Raw genomic sequence first — 18,529 nt, forward strand, 5'->3', positions numbered from 1 at the left:
TGTCCGGCTGCCCTAGCCGCAAACTCCCCCGGGTACCTGGTGCTGCCAGAACCCCTGTAACCCAAGCAGCTGCACCACCTCCACACCCGGCCCTCACAGGGGCAAACCCAAGCCCTCCAGGGCAGCCTCAGGAGCAAAGGTCAGCAGACGACCCACATGCAGAGGTGGAAAAAAAACCACAGTTGAAACCCAGGGGCAGTGTGGCTAAGGAAGAAGACCCAAAACCTTCCCACTAGCTGTACAAGCTGCAGATTAAATCCACACAATAAACTAGGCAGACTCTGAGTCTATGGAATATATAAAAGATCATTGAGAGCTCTCACAAAAGAAAACGCACTAGTTCTGACAGCTGTGGACATTGGAGGCAAGAACACACAGGAGAAGGACCAGATTAGAATCTGAGCTGCGCTCACAGCAGGTCCAGAGATCAGCAGTGTTGGAAGGCATCCTAGGGAGGTGAGATGGACTGTGACTCCCAGTGAGGGAAAGGACTCTGACAGCAGTCACTCAAGAAAAAATTTATTATTCTTATATTTTGACTTGTTCTGTAGAATCTTTTAGATTTTTTTTCTTTTTTTTCTTCCACCGCTGCAACTGTTGATTTTATTAGCACTATGAAATCTAATTAAGCCTTTGAACTTTTTTTTCCCCTCAGTCACAATTTTTTATACTTGTTATAAACCTCTGCCTCTACATTGGGCTTTTGCAGTTCTGTGGAGTTTTCCTTTTTTTTTCTTTTTGCTTTAAAAAATTTTTTTAACCTATTATTATTTTTTCTACATTTATTTTTCTATTTTTCTATATTTCTATTCTATTTTCCATTTTTCTATTTATTATTTTTCTACATTTACATGTATTTTCTACATTGCTTTTCCTACTGTTCTTTTCCCGTTGGAGTTAATCTGTAATGTATATAAATCTTCTTTATCTACCTCTATTTAACTGTTCATATCTATTCTTTCTTTCCTTTCCTCTTAACATACTTGTTAGTTTTATTTTCATTGCTTTATTCACCAACTGGCACCTTGCTTTAGTTTTGTCATCCAGTTTGTCCTTTAGTTAGCTTTGTTCTGGTAGATACAACTTTTAGTTTCCTTTGTTTGCCAAGTAAATCTATTATACTTTATTTTTGCTGGACTGTTTTCATTTTGCTTATGGGTATATATGTATATTGGAGAAGGAAATGGCAACCTACTCCAGGATTCTTGCCTGGAGAATCCTATGAACAGAGGAGCCTGGTGGGCTGCAGTTTGTGGAATCGCAAGATGTCTATATTCAGTCACACTTTTTATTGTTGATATAAACCTCTGCCTCTACTTTGGGCTTTTGCAATTCTGTGGAGTTTTTTTTCCTTTTTTCTTCCATTTTTCCTTTTCTCCTTTTTGTAATTTTAATTTTTTTAAACCTGATGTATTTTTTTCTACATTTATTCCTTTGTTTGCCTTTCCTACTGTTCTTTTCCCCTTGCAGTTAATCTTAAATGTATATAAATCTTTCATCATCTACCTCTATTTAACTTTGCATATCTATTCTTTCTTTCCTTTCCTCTCTTCATATTTGTCAGTTTTATCTTCATTGCTTTATTCCTCACTTGGCACCTTGCTTTTTAGTTTTGTTTTCCAGTTTGTGCTTTAGTTAGTTTTGTTCTTAACTGGTAAATATAATTTTTTATTTCCTTTGTTCACTGTATCAATCTACTGTACTTTATTTTTGTTGGACTGTCTTGACTTTGCTCATGTGTATATATGTATATGTGTATATTCCATTATTTTAATTAATATTTGCCTGACTTTGTTACGGCCATTTGTCTGGGGTTCATCTTTGGTTTCTCGTTTTTGGATGTTTGTTTTAATCTCACTTAATGCCATAACAAACCACTTGGGGAATCTTTGTTCCTGACCAGAGATCAAGCCCTGAGCCTTTGGAGTGGGAGCACGGACCCTAGACTACCAGAGAACTAACCCTAGGGAGTATCAAACAGTAAGAACTCACACAAAGGAAACCACTTGAATACAAGACCCGGCATCACCCAACCACCAGTAGCACCCTCTGCAGGACGCCTCATCTAAACAAAAATACAAACTCAATCAGCAGCAGACAGGATTACCACCTCTCTCAACCTTGCCCATCAGAGGAAAAACAAACAAACAAAAACTCAGCACAAATCTCACCCTATATGAAGCTTACACAAACCACTGAACCTACCTTAGGAGGGCAGAAACCAAAAGTAAGGAAGAACTCAACCCTGAAGTCTGGGAAAAAAAGACCTCAAACATGGTAAGTTAAAAAAATAATGAAAAGGCAGAGAAATACTACACAAATGAAGGAACTACTAGAAACACAGAAGTCCACAGAAATGAAGAGGAAAGAGGCAAACTACCTGAAAAGGAATTGAGAATAACGGTAGTAAAGATGATCAAAAGCCTTGAGAACAGAATGGAGAAAATGCAAGAGTCAATTAACAAAGATCTGGAAGAAATAAAGAATAAACACACAGACAAACAACACAATTACTGAAATTAAAAATACTCTAGGAGGAATCAATAGCAGAATATCCAAAGCAGAAGAATGAATCAGTGAGCTGGAAGATAAAATGGTGGAATTAATTTACGAAGAGCAGAATAAAGTAAAAAGAACGGAAAGAACTAAGGATAGTTTCAGAGACCTCTGGAAAAATATCAAACATACCAACATTCGAATCATAGGGGTCCCAGAAGAAGAAGAGAAAAAGAAAGGGTGTGAGGAAATTTTTGAAGAGATTACAGTTGAAAATTTCCCCTACATGGAAAAGGAAATAGTCAAGTCCAAGAGGCACAAGGAGTCCCACAGAGGATAAACCCAAGGAGAAACATGCCAAGACACATACATACTATTCAAATTAACAAAGACTAAACACAAAGAAAGAATATTAAAAGCAGCAAGGGAGAAGCAACAGTAACATACAAGGGAAACCCCATATGCTTAACTGCTGATCTTTCAGCAGAAACTCTGCAGGCCAGAAGAGAATGGCAGGATATATTCAAAGTACTGGGAGGGAAAAATCTACAACCAAGATTACTCAACCCAGCAAGGATCTCATTAAAAATTTATGGAGAAATAAATGCTTTTCAGAAAAGCAAAAGTTAAGAGAATTCAGTGCCAGCTTTACAACAAATGTTAAATGGACTTATATAGTAAAGAAATACAAAAGAAGAAAAAAGATCTACAAAATCAACCCCAAACAATTAAGAAAATGGCAATAGGAACATATATATCAATAATTACCCTAAATGTAAATGGATTAAATGTTCCAACCAAAAGACACAGACTGGCTGAATGGATACAAAAACAAGACCCATATATATGCTGTCTACAGGAAACCCACTTCAGACCTAAAGACACATTTAGACTGAAAGTGAGAGGATGGAAAAATATATTCCATGAAAATGGGAAGCAAAAGAAAGCTGTTGTAGCAATCCTCATATCAGACAAAATATACCTTAAAATAAAGATGATTACAAGAGATAAGGAAAGACACTATATAATGATCAAGGGCTCAATTCAAGAGGAAGACATAACAATTGTAAATATCTATGCACCCAACACAGGAGCACCTCAATACATAAGACAAACACTAACAGACATAAAAGAAGAAAATGACAGTTACACAATAATAGTAGGAGACTTTAACACCCCACTCACACCAATGGACAGATCATCAAAATAGAAAATTAATAAGGAAACACAAGTCTTAAATGATACATTAGATGAGACGGATCTCACTGATATCTTCAGGACAACCCATCCAAATGCAGAAGAATACACCTTCTTCTCAAGTGCACATGGAACATTCTCCAGGATAGTCCACATCTTGCATCACAAATCAAACCTTAGTAAATTTAAGAAAACTGATATTGTATCAAGCATCATCTCTGACCACAACACTATGAGACTAGGTATCAATAAAAAGGAAAAAACTGTAAAAAACACAAACACAGGGAGATTAAACAACATGTTTCTAAATAACCAACAAGTTACTGAAGAAATCAAAAGGGAAATCAGGAAATTTCTACAAACAAATGACAATAAAAACATGACAACTCAAAACCTATGGGATACAGCAAAAGTAGTTCAAAGAGGGAAGTTCATAGCAATACAACCCTACCTCAAGAAACAAGAAAAACATTGAATAGACAACCTAACTTTACACCTAAAACAACTGGAAAAAGAACCAAAAAACCCCCAAAATTAGTAGAAGGAAAGAAATCATAAACATCCAAGCAGAAATAAATGAAAATGAAAGAAACAATAGTAAAGATTAATAAAACTAAAAGCTGGTTCTTCGAGAAGATAAACAAAATTGACAAGCCTTTAGCCAGACTCAGCAAGAAAAAAAAGAGAGAAGAATCAAACCAACAAAATTAGAAATGAAAAAGGAGAGGTTACAACAGACAATGCAGAAATACAAAAGAGACTATTATGAACGACTATATGGCAATAAAATGGATAACCTGGAGGAAATGGACAGATTCTTAGAAAAGTTCAATCTTCGAAGACTGAACCAGGAAGAAATAGAAGTTATGAACAACCCAATTACAAGCACTGAAACTGAAGCTGTGGTCGAAAACCTCCCAAAAAACAAAAGCCTAGGACCAGATGGCTTCATAGGAAAATTCTATCAAACATTCAGAGAAAAGCTAATGCCTATCCTTCTAAAACTCTTTCAAAATATTGCAGTAGTGGAAGGAACACTTGCAAACTCATTCTATGAGGCCACCATCACTCTGATACCAAAACCAGACAAAGACAACACACAAAAAGAAAACTACAGGCCAGTATCACTGATGAACATAGATGCAAAAATCCTCAACAAAATTTTAGCAAACAGAATTCAGCAACACATCAAAAAGCTTATACACCATGATCAAGTTGGGGTTTATTCCAGGGATGCAAGGATTCTTCAATATTCACAAATCAATCAATGTGATACATCATATTAAAAAATTCAAAGATAAAAACCATATGATCATCTCAATAAATGCAGGAAAAACCATATGATCATCTCAAAAGATGCAGAAAAAGCACACATTTATGATTAAAACTCTTCAAAAAATGGGCACAGAAGGAACCTACCTCAACATAGTGAAGGCCGTATATGATAAGCCTACAGCAAACATCATTGTCAATGGTGAAAAACTGAAAGCATTCCCAGGAACAAGATCAGGAGCAAGACACAAGAGTGTCCACTTTCACCACTGTTACTCAACATAGTTTCGGAAGTCCTAGCTACAACAGTCAGAAAAGAAAAAGAAATAAAAGGAATCCAGATTGGAAAGAAGTAAAGCTCTCACTATTTGCAGATGACATGATACCATACATAGAAAACCCTAAAAATAGTATCCGAAAACTACCAGAGCTAATCAGTGGATTTAGCAACATTGCAGGATACAAAATCAATACACAGAAATCACTTGCATTTCTATATATACTAACAATGAAAAATCAGAAAGAGAAATTAAGGAATCAATTACATTCACCATTGAAACAAAAAGAATTAAATATCTAGGAATAAACTTACCTAAAGAGATGAAAGAACTATACACAGAAAATTGTAAGACACTGATGAAAGAAATCAAAGATGACATAAACAGATGGAGAGATATTCTATGTTCCTAGGTAGGAAGAATCAATATTGTGAAAATGACTATGCTACCAGAAGCAATCTACAGATTCAATGCGATCCCTATCAAATTACCAATGGCACTTTTCACAGAACTAGAACAAAAAAATTCACAATTCACATGGAAACACAAAAAATCCCCGAATAGCCAAAGCAGTCTTGATAAAGAAGACTGGAGCTGAAGGAGTCAACCTTCCTGACTTCAGGTTATACTACAAAGCTACAGTCATCAAGACAGTATGGTACTGGCACAAAAACAGAAATAGAAACCAATGGAACAAGATAGAAAGCCCAGAAATAAACCCATGCACTTATGTGTACCTTATTTTTGACAAAGGAGGCAAGAACATACAATGGGGCAAAGAAAGCCTCTTCAATAAATGGTGCTGGGAAAACTGGACAGCTACATGTAAAAATCAGAAATCAGAACACTTCCTAACACCATACACAAAGATAAACTCAAAATGGATTAAAGACCTAAATGTAAGACCAGAAACTATAAAGCTCTTAGAGGAAAAAACAGGCAGAACACTCGATGGCATAAATCAAAGCAAGATCCCCTATGACCCAACTCCTAGAGTAATGGAAATAAAAACAAAAGTAAACAAGTGGGACCTGATCAAACTTAAAAGCTTTTGCACAGCAAAGGAAACTATAAGCAAGGTAAAAAGACAACCCTCAGAATGGGAGAAAATAATAGCAAATGAAACTGACAAAGGATTAACTTCCAAAATATACAAACAGCTCATACAACTCAACGCCAAAAAAACAAACAACCCAATCAAAATGTGCAAAAAAGACTTAAACAGACATTTCTCCAAAGACATAGATGGCTAACAAAAACACTTGAAAAGGTGTTCAACATCGCTCATTATTAGAGAAATGCAAATCAAAACTATAATGAGATATCACCTCACACCAGTCAGAATGGCCATCAGCAAAATGTCTACAAACAATAAATGCTGGAGAAGGTGTGGAGAAAAGGGAACACTCTTGCACTGTTGGTAGGAATGTAAATTGATACAGCCACTATGGAAGATGGTATGGAGATTCCCTAAAAAACTAGAAATAAAAGCACCATATGACTCCGCAATCCCACACCCAGGCATATACCCTGAGGAAACCAAAACTGAAAAAGACACATGTATCTCATTGTTCATTGCAGCACTATATACAGTAGCTAGAACATGGAAGCAACCTAGATGTCCACTGACAGATGAACGTATAAAGAATTTGTGGTACACAATGGAATATTACTCAGGCATAAATAGGAACACATCTGAGTCAGTTCTGATGAGGTGGATGAACCTAGAACCTGTCATACAGAGTGAAGTGAGTCAGAAAGAGAAAGATAAATATTGTACTCTAACACATATATATGTAATCTAGAGGAACGGTACTGAAGAACTGACTTACAGGGCAGCAATGCAGAAACAAACATAGAGAATCGACATATGAACCTGGGGAGAGGGGAGGAGAGGGTAAGATGTATGGAAAGAGTAACATGGAAACTTATATTACCATATGTAAAATAGATAGCCAACAGGGAATCTGCTGTGTGGCTCGGGAAACTCAAACAGCGCTCTGCATCAACCTAGAGGGGTGGGGCGGGGAGGGAGACAGGAGGGAGGTTCTAAAGGGAGGGGAGATATGTAACCTATGCCCGGTTCATGCTGAGGTTTGACAGAAAACAACAAAATTCTATAAAGCAACTATCCTTCAATAGAAAAAAAAGAAAGAAAGAAAATAGAATTATATTCTTGAACATAAGAATCTTGGGTATAAATTATCTAACATGACAATATGAATCTGTATGCTTCTAATATACTGAGTACACACTTTTCACTGTTCATTTTCATATTTATGTGCTTCATAACCCCTATAGCAGAATTATTGAAACGGTTATGTTTTAAAAGACTAAAAAGTTTTTTTGGAAGCAAAACAATATAGCTTTACTGGCAGAATTGATTATGGCTGTTAATAAAAAGATCATCATCATAAAAAGCAAAACATTGAAAGATAAATTTATAATTTAGATTAAGGGGTTACAAACAAAACATCTGAAGGAGTAAGAGAAAAAAACAATCTCATTAAGTGTTCCCTAGAAAGACCTATACATAGCAGAAACTGATAACACGACTCCTTTCCTCCCATGTTAGACTAAATGAATGATACTGTGTTAAAAAATCAAACAAAAAAACCACTGAAGGATCCCTAGCATCCTAAAATCTACCCATATATAAGGTTTAGCTGGGGAAGATAAAATTTAAAGAAGTGGCTTCAATGGGAGGGAAGGGGCAGGCACAGGATTAAGGAGGTGTATGTAGTGGACCTTCAACTTACACGTTCAGTGTTTGATTAAAAAAAAAAACTCTTTAAATAAATATAATAAATATTAAATATGGGTTGTGGGTTTATGGACAGGTGTTTGCCTTGTTATTTTTTTCAGTACTAGTCTATCTCTGGGAATTCCAAAATCAAAATCTAGCATGAGCACGTATCCTAATTTTTTTCTGAGTATAAACTTTCTCCCTGCAGTTTAGAATCAGCACAGTTTCATACAGAGCCTAGCGCATTACTGTGCTAACTCCATGTCTGCATGAGTGAGTGAGTCAAAGTCGCTCAGTGGTGTCCGACTCTTTGCAACCCCATGGACTATACAGTCCCTGGAATTCTGTAGGCCAGAATACTGGAGAAGGTAGCCTTTCCCTTCTCCAGGGGATCTTCCCAAGCCAGGAATCAAACCCAGGTCTCCCGCATTGCAGGTGGATTCTTTACCAGCTGAGTCACAAGGAAAGCCCATTAAAAAAAAACCTTAAAAGATTATTAAAAAAATAAAAAGATTGGTTCATTATTCATGCCTTTAAAAACAAAGCAGTTCATCTAAATGAAAAAAGGAACCAATAAAAAAAGAGGTAACAAGAGATGCTCACTGGAATCAAATATGTAACTATTTGTACCTCAATAGTCTGTAATTTTGAAGTAAGATAGATCCATCTGCAGAGAGACTGAGTAGATTGATTAAAATTTAAAATTTATTTAATGTCAACTATGTGAAAGACCCTATGTTAAGGACTAAGGATACAGAAATGAATGAGAAAGGATCCCTGTTCTTAAGGAGCTTAGAGCCTAAAGAATCCTGAAAAATATTAACATAAAACATAATAAATGTTATAAAAATGTACAAAGTGATATGAAATCATTCAATGAGTACTGATGGACAGGCTAATTCTGTCTCAGAGCTGGGAAAGATTTCAGAGACAAGATGACGGTTGACATGAAACTTGAATAATGAGTAGAAGGTCAATAGATAAAAAAGAAAGGAAAGTGTGCTTCAGGCAGGAATGAAAAATATGTATGCATTAGATCCACATTATTCATAGAGTCTACATTTGCAAATACACCTACATACTCACTAAAACATGAAACCCCGAAGTCAAAACTTTTTCAGTCATTTATGGACATACACAGAGTGACAAAAAATTTGAGTTGCCTGAAGCACACATTCTAAGCTGAGGTCAAACAAGGCAATCAATACTCACCATTCTACTTTCTTGTTTTGGCTTTCATACTGTAAAAGAAGTGTCCTTTTCACAGGCTATTTAGTGCTACATTTCCTCCATTTCTGGGCTTTGTGTTGGTAATACTGCATTTAAAAAGGTCCTCAAGCACAGTGCTGAAGTGCTAACTACTGCTCCTAAGCACAAGAAGGTTCTGTTGTGCCTTATGGAGAAAATACAGGTAGTCAGTTGATAACCATCTTTCAGGCATGAGTGCTGCTGGCTGTGAGTTCAATGTTAATGAATCAACAGTATATATTAAATAAGTTTTAAGCAGAGACACACATAAAACAAGGCTGTATTGACTGGTGGATAAAAATGTTGTGACCAGAGGCTAACAGGAACCTAAGTCTATATTTCCCCTAGGAAAAATAGTTTGTCACTAATTCAGTGTTTGTGATGACATTATAGAACATGACTACTGTGAATAATGAGAATCAACTGTGCATGTGTGTGCATTTATATGTATTCACTAGTTAACAAATATTTGAGTAACATTTATAGGAACCACTGACTATTTTGATTAGATATACATAGCATATTACCTTGTCTTGAGTAAGTAATGAATAATTAACTATAATAAAGATAACTGATGGCTTATTGTGCATACTTACAGTCTTTTTTTTTTTTACTTACAGTCTTTAAAGGCTTTAAATAGCATGGATATTACAAGATATTTTGTAGTTTCTAGTAGAGGGCAAAAAGATCTTGCTTAAAGATTGCTAAAATACTTGCAACCACTTAAAAAAGATGGAGTAGAATTTTACAGAAGTAGGTATGGCATAATTTTACTGATTTAGCTATTTCTACAAGATATTATTGTGAATAATGGCAAAAGCAGTGTGGTGAAAATTATGCAGTAGAAAATTCCTAAGATGATCTTTAACAGTTTCCTCAACTGTTAAGAGAACTGAACTATTACTTTCCCAAAGTGATCCCAAAGAAAAACAGAGAAGATCCCACACACAAATTAGCTCACTATAATCAAAAAGAAGCGGGTAATGCTCTTAAATAGTCATGTTGCTATAAGGTTAATCTTTACAGAAAAGTAGAATAAGCCAAGTCGTACTATTTAATATTTTATAAAGACTTTCTATCATTTACATTTCCTATAATAATTATTCCAATAGCTTTTAAACACACAATTTAAAAATTCACATTTCCTTTCATTAGAATAAAGAAAATGAAAAATCAGAATGAATCTAAAAGAACACATAGACACTTAGGTCATGACTGATAATGATATCACAAATCCATATATGACTGAAATGTTACATTTTAGGTTCATAATGTCACTTTTTCCACCTTTGGTGAATGCCTTGAATCTTTTAAATTATATTCAACAGTCCGATAATTAAAAGCTGTATCTTATACATTTTAAATATTCATTTATAGTTTGAGAAGCTAGTTTTCAGAAGCTAATGAGATTGACAATGCCAACAGATAAAAGTCTCCTGATAATTTCAAATTCTATTTAAAAATACTGAGCAGTGAGGGTGAAAATCATTGTTTGAAGAGAAGAGGTCAAAAGAGAACAAGAGATTAATATTCCATAATGCACAAAAACAAACAGTACAAGTTTTCATTGTGGTATAGACAGTAATTGTAAAGCCAGTTCCATGGATATCACTCATTTATAGATACTGCTTAAATCTGTATCTTCAGTCATCCCTCTCTTTTGAACTTCAGGTTCTTATATCCAACCAAATATACTCAATATTCCCCCTTAGAGAGGTGCCATGTCTTAATGTGTTCAAAACTCACCTCTTGATTTTCACTTAAGCCTTCTCTTCCTACAAGCCTTCTCCATCTTCTCCATCATTCTTCCAATTGCTAAAGCCAAAATCCTTGGACTTACCCTTGACTCATTTCCTTTCTCATATACCACATAAACAAATCATATTGTTTCTTCTTTCAAAATATATACAGAACCTGACCACTTCTTACTGCCTCCCAGATTATCTCCTTGGGCTAAGCCATATCATTTCTCACTTGGATAACTGTGTTAGCCTATAAACTGCTCTCCCTTTTTCTACCTTTTTCCTTCAAATCCTAGTTTTCACACAGCATCCAGAGTGATCTGTCAAAACACAAATCAGATTATATCCTTACCCTGCTCAAAATCCTCCATTGCTTTCCCATCTCATTGAGGGAAAAATTCAAAATTATGATAACCATGGTTTGTAAGCCCCTATTTGATTCAAATCGCTGTCACCTCTCTGACCTTGTCTTAAACTTTTTCATTCACGTCACTCCAAGTCACACAAATCTCTGTGCTGTTTCTCAGACCTGCTGAGCATTCTCTCACCTCACTGTCCCTGCACTTTTTGATTCCTCTGCCTAGAAAGCTTTTCACCCAGATATCTATTACACATCACTCATTCCTTCCCTTATTTCAGGTATCTAACTATCTTATCAGAAAGGCTTTCCTTGATTACCCTATAAAAATAATCAGGGACTTCCTGGTGGTACAGTGGATAAAGAATCCGCTTGCCAGTGCAGGGGACGTGGGTTTGATCTCTGGTCCAGGAAGATTCAACATGCCGTAGAGCAATTAAGCCCGGGAGCCACAACTACTTTGCCCACATGCCTACAAACCCTGCTCTGCAACGACAGAAGTCACATCGGTGAGAAGCCCACGCACTGCAACCAGAAAGTCTGTGCCCAGCAATGAAGCCCCAGTGCAGCCAAAAATAAAAATAGATAGATAATCAAACTCCCCAAAGCACCCCTACCTCATCATTCTTTAATCCCTTACCTCGCCTTTCTTTTTTTCTTCACGTGAAAGTGTTAGTCACTCAGTTGTATCTGATTCTTTGCAACTCCATAGATTACAGCCCGCCAGACTCCTCAGTCCCTGGATTTCTCCAGGCCAGAATACTGGAGTGGGTAGCCATTTCCTTCTCCAGGGGATCTTCCCAACCCAGGGATCGAACCCAGGTTTCCCGCATTGCAGGCGGATTCTTTACCAGCTGAGCCACAAGGGAAGCCCAAGAATACTGGAGTGGGTAGTTTCTCCCGTCTCCAGGGAATCTTCTCAACCCAGGGATTGAACCCAGGTCTCCTGCATTGCAGGTGGATTCTTTACCAGCTGAGCCACAAGGGAAGCCCAAGAATACTGAGTGGATAACCATTTCCTTCTCCAGGAGATCTTCCCAACCCAGGGATCAAACTCAGGTCTCCTGCATTGCAGGTGGATTCTTTACTAGCTGAGCCACAAGGGAAGCCCAAGAATACTGGAGTGGGTAGCCTATCCCTTCTCCAGGGGATCTTCCCAACCCAGGAATTGAACTATGAGGGAAGTCCACTTAATATAAACATAATCACAATTATTTATCCTTTGTATCTGGATTCTTTCACCTAGTATAATATTTTTTAAGTTCTTTCACATTGAAGCATGTATCAATACTTTGTTCCTTCTTATTGCTAAATTGCATTTATTATATTGTATGGACATGCCATCTTCCTTTTAATTGCTTAGTAGTATTCTATTATATGGACATACCACATACGGTTTAGAATTGCCAAGGTGGGACCTTATCTTTCCTATGTGTCAGAAAAGAGGAGTCCTCAACAAATGCCAGGAAGTAGAACTGGTAAGAGGAAGTAGGGGAAGAAAAGGAAATAGACTTGTGGTTGAGTAAAATCTGTTCCTAGAAGAGATGAAAAAGTCAAGTTGCAGTGAATTATCTGTAGATAGAGGGGCCTGCATTGGCTGTAGGAATTCAAGCTCTTTCCACTGAATCCTATGACCTGAGTTAATTCACTACTACTTGCTTTTTAGAAGGGTGGGGTCATGGCAACCACCCTCTACATCAATAAAAAGAAAATGGTCTTTTCCTTCCAGTTGTGTCACAGATTGCCAATCCATAATATAATTAAGCAGTACAGCTAAAAGCAATTATAAAATATTTTTAAAATAACATTGATCTCATGAAGTCTGGTTAAAAAATGACAGATTAAGTATATGCACTTATCCCTTCTCTTTATAAAATGATAGCAAAGTAAATTAAAAGATTTAAATCCACAAGGAAAAAAGCAGTAGAAAGCAACAGTAGACAAGATATTTCAATACATTTTTGGAAAACAGAGAACAAATGGAGGAATGGGATTTTATTTATTAGGGTGGAAGAAGCTATTAATATAACCTCAGGGACACTGGTGACAAGAGAGTCAATTCACTCTCAAAGAACCTGGGAAAGACTCAGACCCTGAAGTGCCAAATGGGTGGAGGGAAATACAAAGTGAAAAAACAGGATAAAAGTATATTATGTCTCTCTTTTTCGTGGCGCCTTGGAGGCTGTCGGCCACTTCAGAATGAAGCTGAACATCTCTTTCCCGGCCACTGGCTGCCAGAAGCTCATTGAAGTGGACGATGAACGAAAACTTCGTACCTTCTACGAGAAGCGTATGGCCACAGAAGTTGCTGCTGACGCTCTGGGTGAAGAATGGAAGGGTTATGTGGTCTGAATCAGTGGCGGGAACGATAAGCAGGGTTTCCCCATGAAGCAGGGTGTCTTGACCCATGGCCGAGTTCGCCTGCTACTGAGTAAGGGGCATTCCTGTTACAGACCAAGGAGGACTGGAGAGAGAAAGCGCAAATCTGTACGGGGTTGCATTGTGGATGCCAATCTGAGTGTTCTCAACTTGGTCATTGTGAAAAAAGGGGAGAAGGATATTCCTGGACTCACTGATACTACAGTGCCTCGTCGCCTGGGTCCCAAAAGAGCTAGCAGAATCCGCAAACTTTTCAATCTCTCTAAAGAAGATGACGTCCGCCAGTATGTTGTGCGAAAGCCCCTAAACAAAGAAGGTAAGAAACCTAGGACTAAAGCACCCAAGATTCAGCGTCTCGTGACTCCACGAGTTCTGCAACACAAACGCCGGCGTATTGCTCTGAAGAAACAGCGTACTAAGGAAAACAAAGAAGAGGCTGCAGAATATGCTAAACTTTTGGCCAAGAGAATGAAGGAGGCCAAAGAAAAACGGCAGGAACAGATTGCCAAGAGACGGAGGCTGTCCTCTCTGAGAGCTTCTACTTCTAAGTCTGAGTCCAGTCAAAAATGAGATGTTCTAAGAGTAACAAATAAATAAGATCAGACATCAAAAAAAAAAAAAAAAAAAGTATATTATGTGCCTGAAACCAACACAACATTGTAAATCAGTCATACTCCAATAAATTTTTTTTTAAACAGCATTCATATGTGAATGGTTGATTGCCCCCCCGCCACTTCCACATGTAGAATACCAGCAGCTAAGTGACATACACTAGCTAAGAGTATAAATAGATAAGAGAATGAAAGTTTATCCTCTAGAGAAACTGAAAAGGAGTATTCTAATAGGTTAGGAGACACTGGACAGGGTAGAGAGTAGAAGTGAGATAGAATTTTAAAAAAGGGATTTATTGAAATACCAAAAGGCAGGATCTTAATTCCTCTATCCCTCTACCCACCCACCCCAACCCACCCCTTATCCCCAGCCCTCAAACACTTGCATTTTATTGCCCAGGCAAGAAATTTGTAAAGTCTTTTTCTGAAGGAACAGAGCAGTCCTAGAGAAAAGTCCTCGTCATAGTGATGTATGGTCATGTCTCCATCCTAACAGCCCAAAATGAGGCTACTCACAATAAATCTTCTTATTCCAGAATGCTTTTAATCAGTTTAAAAGAAATATATACAGACCACCAATAGTCATCATACATGTAAGGAAATCTGATTTAAAATCAGATATCAAAAGAGCTATTTGATATTTAAAATATGGTTGCTGAAATAAGGCATAAAATAGAGGTTATGAAAAACCTCAGGAAAAGAGAACTGAACATGAAATGGAAAAGTGAAAGAAAAGACAGTCAAAGAACCAATCTAGGGAGGTTAACCTTTGACTAACAGGAGTTCCAGGAATAGAGGACAAAGAAAAGAGAGGGAAGAAAATAATCACAAATACTTATTAAGGGCAGAGTACATGTACTAGGCACTGCTCTAAGTGCTTTAGGAGAAGGCAATGGCACCCCACTCCAGTATTCTTGCCTGGAAAATCCCATGGACGGAGGAGCCTGGTAGGCTGCAGTCCATGGGGTCGCTAAGAGTCGGACACAACTGAGCGACTTCACTTTCACTTTTCACTTTCATGCATTGGAGAAGGAAATAGCAACCCACTCCAGTGCTCTTGCCTGGAGAATCCCAGGGAAGGGGGAGCCTGGTGGGCTGCCGTCTATGGGGTCGCACAGAGTCGGACATGACTGACGTGACTTAGCAGCAGCACCAGCAGCTAAGTGCTTTAAGTAAATTAATTTTAATTAACTAGTTAATTCTCCAGTCAGCCTATGAAGCAGGTATTATTTTTTTTAAGCAGGTATTATTTTTGACCCCATTTTATAGATGAGGAAAAGTAGGAATGTAGAGGTTAATCTAATAACTAGTAAGTATGGAAAATTCCGTAGACAGAAGAGCCTGGTGGGCTATGTCTATAGGGCTGCAAAGAGTTGGACACAACGCAGCACCTGAGCACACATGCATCAGAGCCAGAGTTCAAAACCAAGCAGTCTAGTGCCATAACTCATATTCTCAACAACTATGTACTGCTGCCTCTCCACCAAAAAATAACATTACGAGACTTCCAGGCCAAGATGGCAGATTGAACATGAACATTCAATTTATTCCCTCCAGAAACTCCACTAAAACAACAGTAATGGGAATTTTTAAAAATAAGTAACCCCAAACAGTGAGGAAGAAAAGAGAAAAATGAAAAACAATGACAACAGACTTTTGGACATCAGAAAGTAGATGATAGAGTGGTAACTGATTTAGCAGATGAGAGAAAGCCAAGTCTTAAACCAACAGTGAGGAAAGCTGAGCACAAACTCAATATATACCACGGAATCCTCTAAACAAGAACTGGTAACACTTAGTTACCTGTAGAACTGGAGGTAAATGGAGAGTGAGACAGATAAATTAAGAAAAACTGGGTGAAAACTGTTTAAGAAGCTGTTAGATCCCTCTCTCTCTAATCCTGGCAAAAATCTGCCACTTATTCCCTGCAGAGGGTGAAACAGGGATCTCTTGATTAGGGGACAGCAGGTAGTTAAGGGTATAAGTACCATAATGAAAAGCAAGGGGGATTAAATGACTTTATGCAGAAGTGAATGCTGAATTTTAAGATTAGTGGTCCCCTTCCTTCATTTTATTGAGTCAGACAGATTAGAAAACTTTTCTTTCATTAATCTGAATTAGGGTCAGAATGTTCCCTAACAAATGACCCAACCAGGTTATACTAGAATGAAATCCAAAGTTGACAAGTCCTATTCTTGTGTTTAGGCCTCCCAATCTTACTTAAGAATAGACAGCTGAGATAATAAGATAAGCTAAAGGAAGTCTGCATATGCATGATGGAGACCAAAATCAATAAAATAATACAAAGCAATTAGGTAGAAAGAAATCATGCAAAGAAAATTTTAAGGAAAAAGTATTTCCAAGAGATACCTGAAACAAATTTGATTTAAAAAGAAACATAAAAAGAGGAAGAAATACTTCCAAACTAATTTTATGAAGTCAGTATTACTCTGATACCAAAATCAGACAATGACACCACAAGAAAAGAAAATTACAGGCCAATATCCCTGATGAACATGGTTGCAAAAATCCTCAACAAAATATTAGCAAACCAGATTCAAGAATACACTAAAAGGATCGTACATCATGAGATGGTTAGATAGCATCACCAAATCAACATGAATTTGAGCAAATTCCAGGAGAAAGTGGAAGGCAGAGATGTCTGGTGTGCTACAATCCATGGGGTCCCAAAGAGTCAGACATGACTTAGCAACTGAACAACATTATAGTCAAGTGGGATTTAATCCAAGGACTTACAAATGGCTTAACATCTACATATCAATCAATATGCTATACCACATTAACAAAATGAGGGATAAAAATTATATGACCATCTCAGTAGATACAGAAAAAGCATTTGACAAAATTCAACATTCATTTCTGATTAAAAAAAAAAAAACCTCAACATAATAAAGACCATATGTAAGAAATCCACAGCTAACGTTATATTATAGTGAAAGACGAAAAACTTCCCCCTTAAGATCAGGAAAAAGACAAGTAAGCCATATTTCAGTACTTCTATTCAACGTAATACTGAAAATTCCAGCCAGAACAATTAAGCAAGAAAGAAATAAAAAGCATCCAAACTAGAAAAGAATCAGTAAAATGTGCTTACAGATGACTTGCAGAAAATCCTAAACACTTATTTTAAAACCTGTTAGAACTAATACACAAATTCAGTAAAGTAACAGGATACAAAAATCAATATTAAAAAAAAATTGGTTGCATTTTGAGTGCTTCCTAAGGGCAAAAACAAAACTTGAAGTAAAACAAAATCTCTTGTCCATAATACATTTAAATCATAAACCACAGACTCATCATGCAGTCAGTTTAACAAAATGTAACATCCCAACAACAGAAAAACATAAACTCTTTATGCACTGAAGAAACATAAAGTCATGTGTACTCCATGGAGTCACTCTCTTCAGATGAGATATTTAATACTTCTCACTGATGACAGTGCAGATGTGCTGACATCCTTGGGATGCTTTACTAAGATTCAAACTCACTGCATCCCATCTCGGGGTCTCTTTTTTGATGAGCTGCATTTGCCCGCTTTTGTATTATCTGTGATGTTAGTAAGATTAGTAAGACTGGAACTAAAACAGACTTAATTACAGTGCCTTTCAAATAAGGTACTAAATATAGTCTTTGTTCAGTCAAATGTGATTGCCCATGAAAATTACAGGAGTGTTTAAAAACAAGATGAAAAGGAATCTATTAAATTATGTTCTGGGACCAATGCTTTTTTATATAGGTATTTAAAGATAACTTGCATTTGGAGAATTGATTATAATTTTAGCAAAATGGACTTGGTTCTGCTGTATGGGTCTCACAATGGCAATACCTGAAACACTGGGATTTACAAATACAGTACAGAGCCCCCTTATCTACGTGGGATATGTTCCAAGGTAAACCCCAGTGGAGGCCTAACAACCATGAATAGTACCCAACCTAGCTATACATACTTACCTAGGATAAAGTTTAATTTATAAATTAAGCACAGTAAGAGATTCAACAATAATAAAAGAGCAATTATAACAACAGACTGTAATAAAAGTTATGCTAATATAGTCTCTCTCTCTCAAAACACTGTACAAATGTAATGCCTTTTCCATCTTAACTAAGCATTGTATCAAGCACTGTGGCTATAAAACTAGCATGTATTTCTTCACCTCAGAAAGCATAACTGAGGACAAGGG

The 18,529-nt window shown here is 36.9% G+C and overlaps 1 protein-coding gene and 1 pseudogene across 2 annotated transcripts in view; one reads left to right on the forward strand and one right to left on the reverse strand.

Annotated features, from left to right (window-relative positions):
* PPM1E (protein phosphatase, Mg2+/Mn2+ dependent 1E) overlaps positions 1-18,529 on the reverse strand; it is a 239,168-nt gene that overhangs the window by 118,946 nt on the left and 101,693 nt on the right. The window lies entirely within an intron of this gene.
* On the forward strand, positions 13,514-14,339 carry LOC122450525 (annotated as a pseudogene). Its single transcript, XR_006272130.1, has one exon. The product of XR_006272130.1 is annotated as a 40S ribosomal protein S6-like (transcript).

The sequence above is a fragment of the Cervus canadensis genome, chromosome 1, assembly GCF_019320065.1.
Source record: "Cervus canadensis isolate Bull #8, Minnesota chromosome 1, ASM1932006v1, whole genome shotgun sequence".
Lineage (NCBI taxonomy): Eukaryota > Metazoa > Chordata > Mammalia > Artiodactyla > Cervidae > Cervus > Cervus canadensis.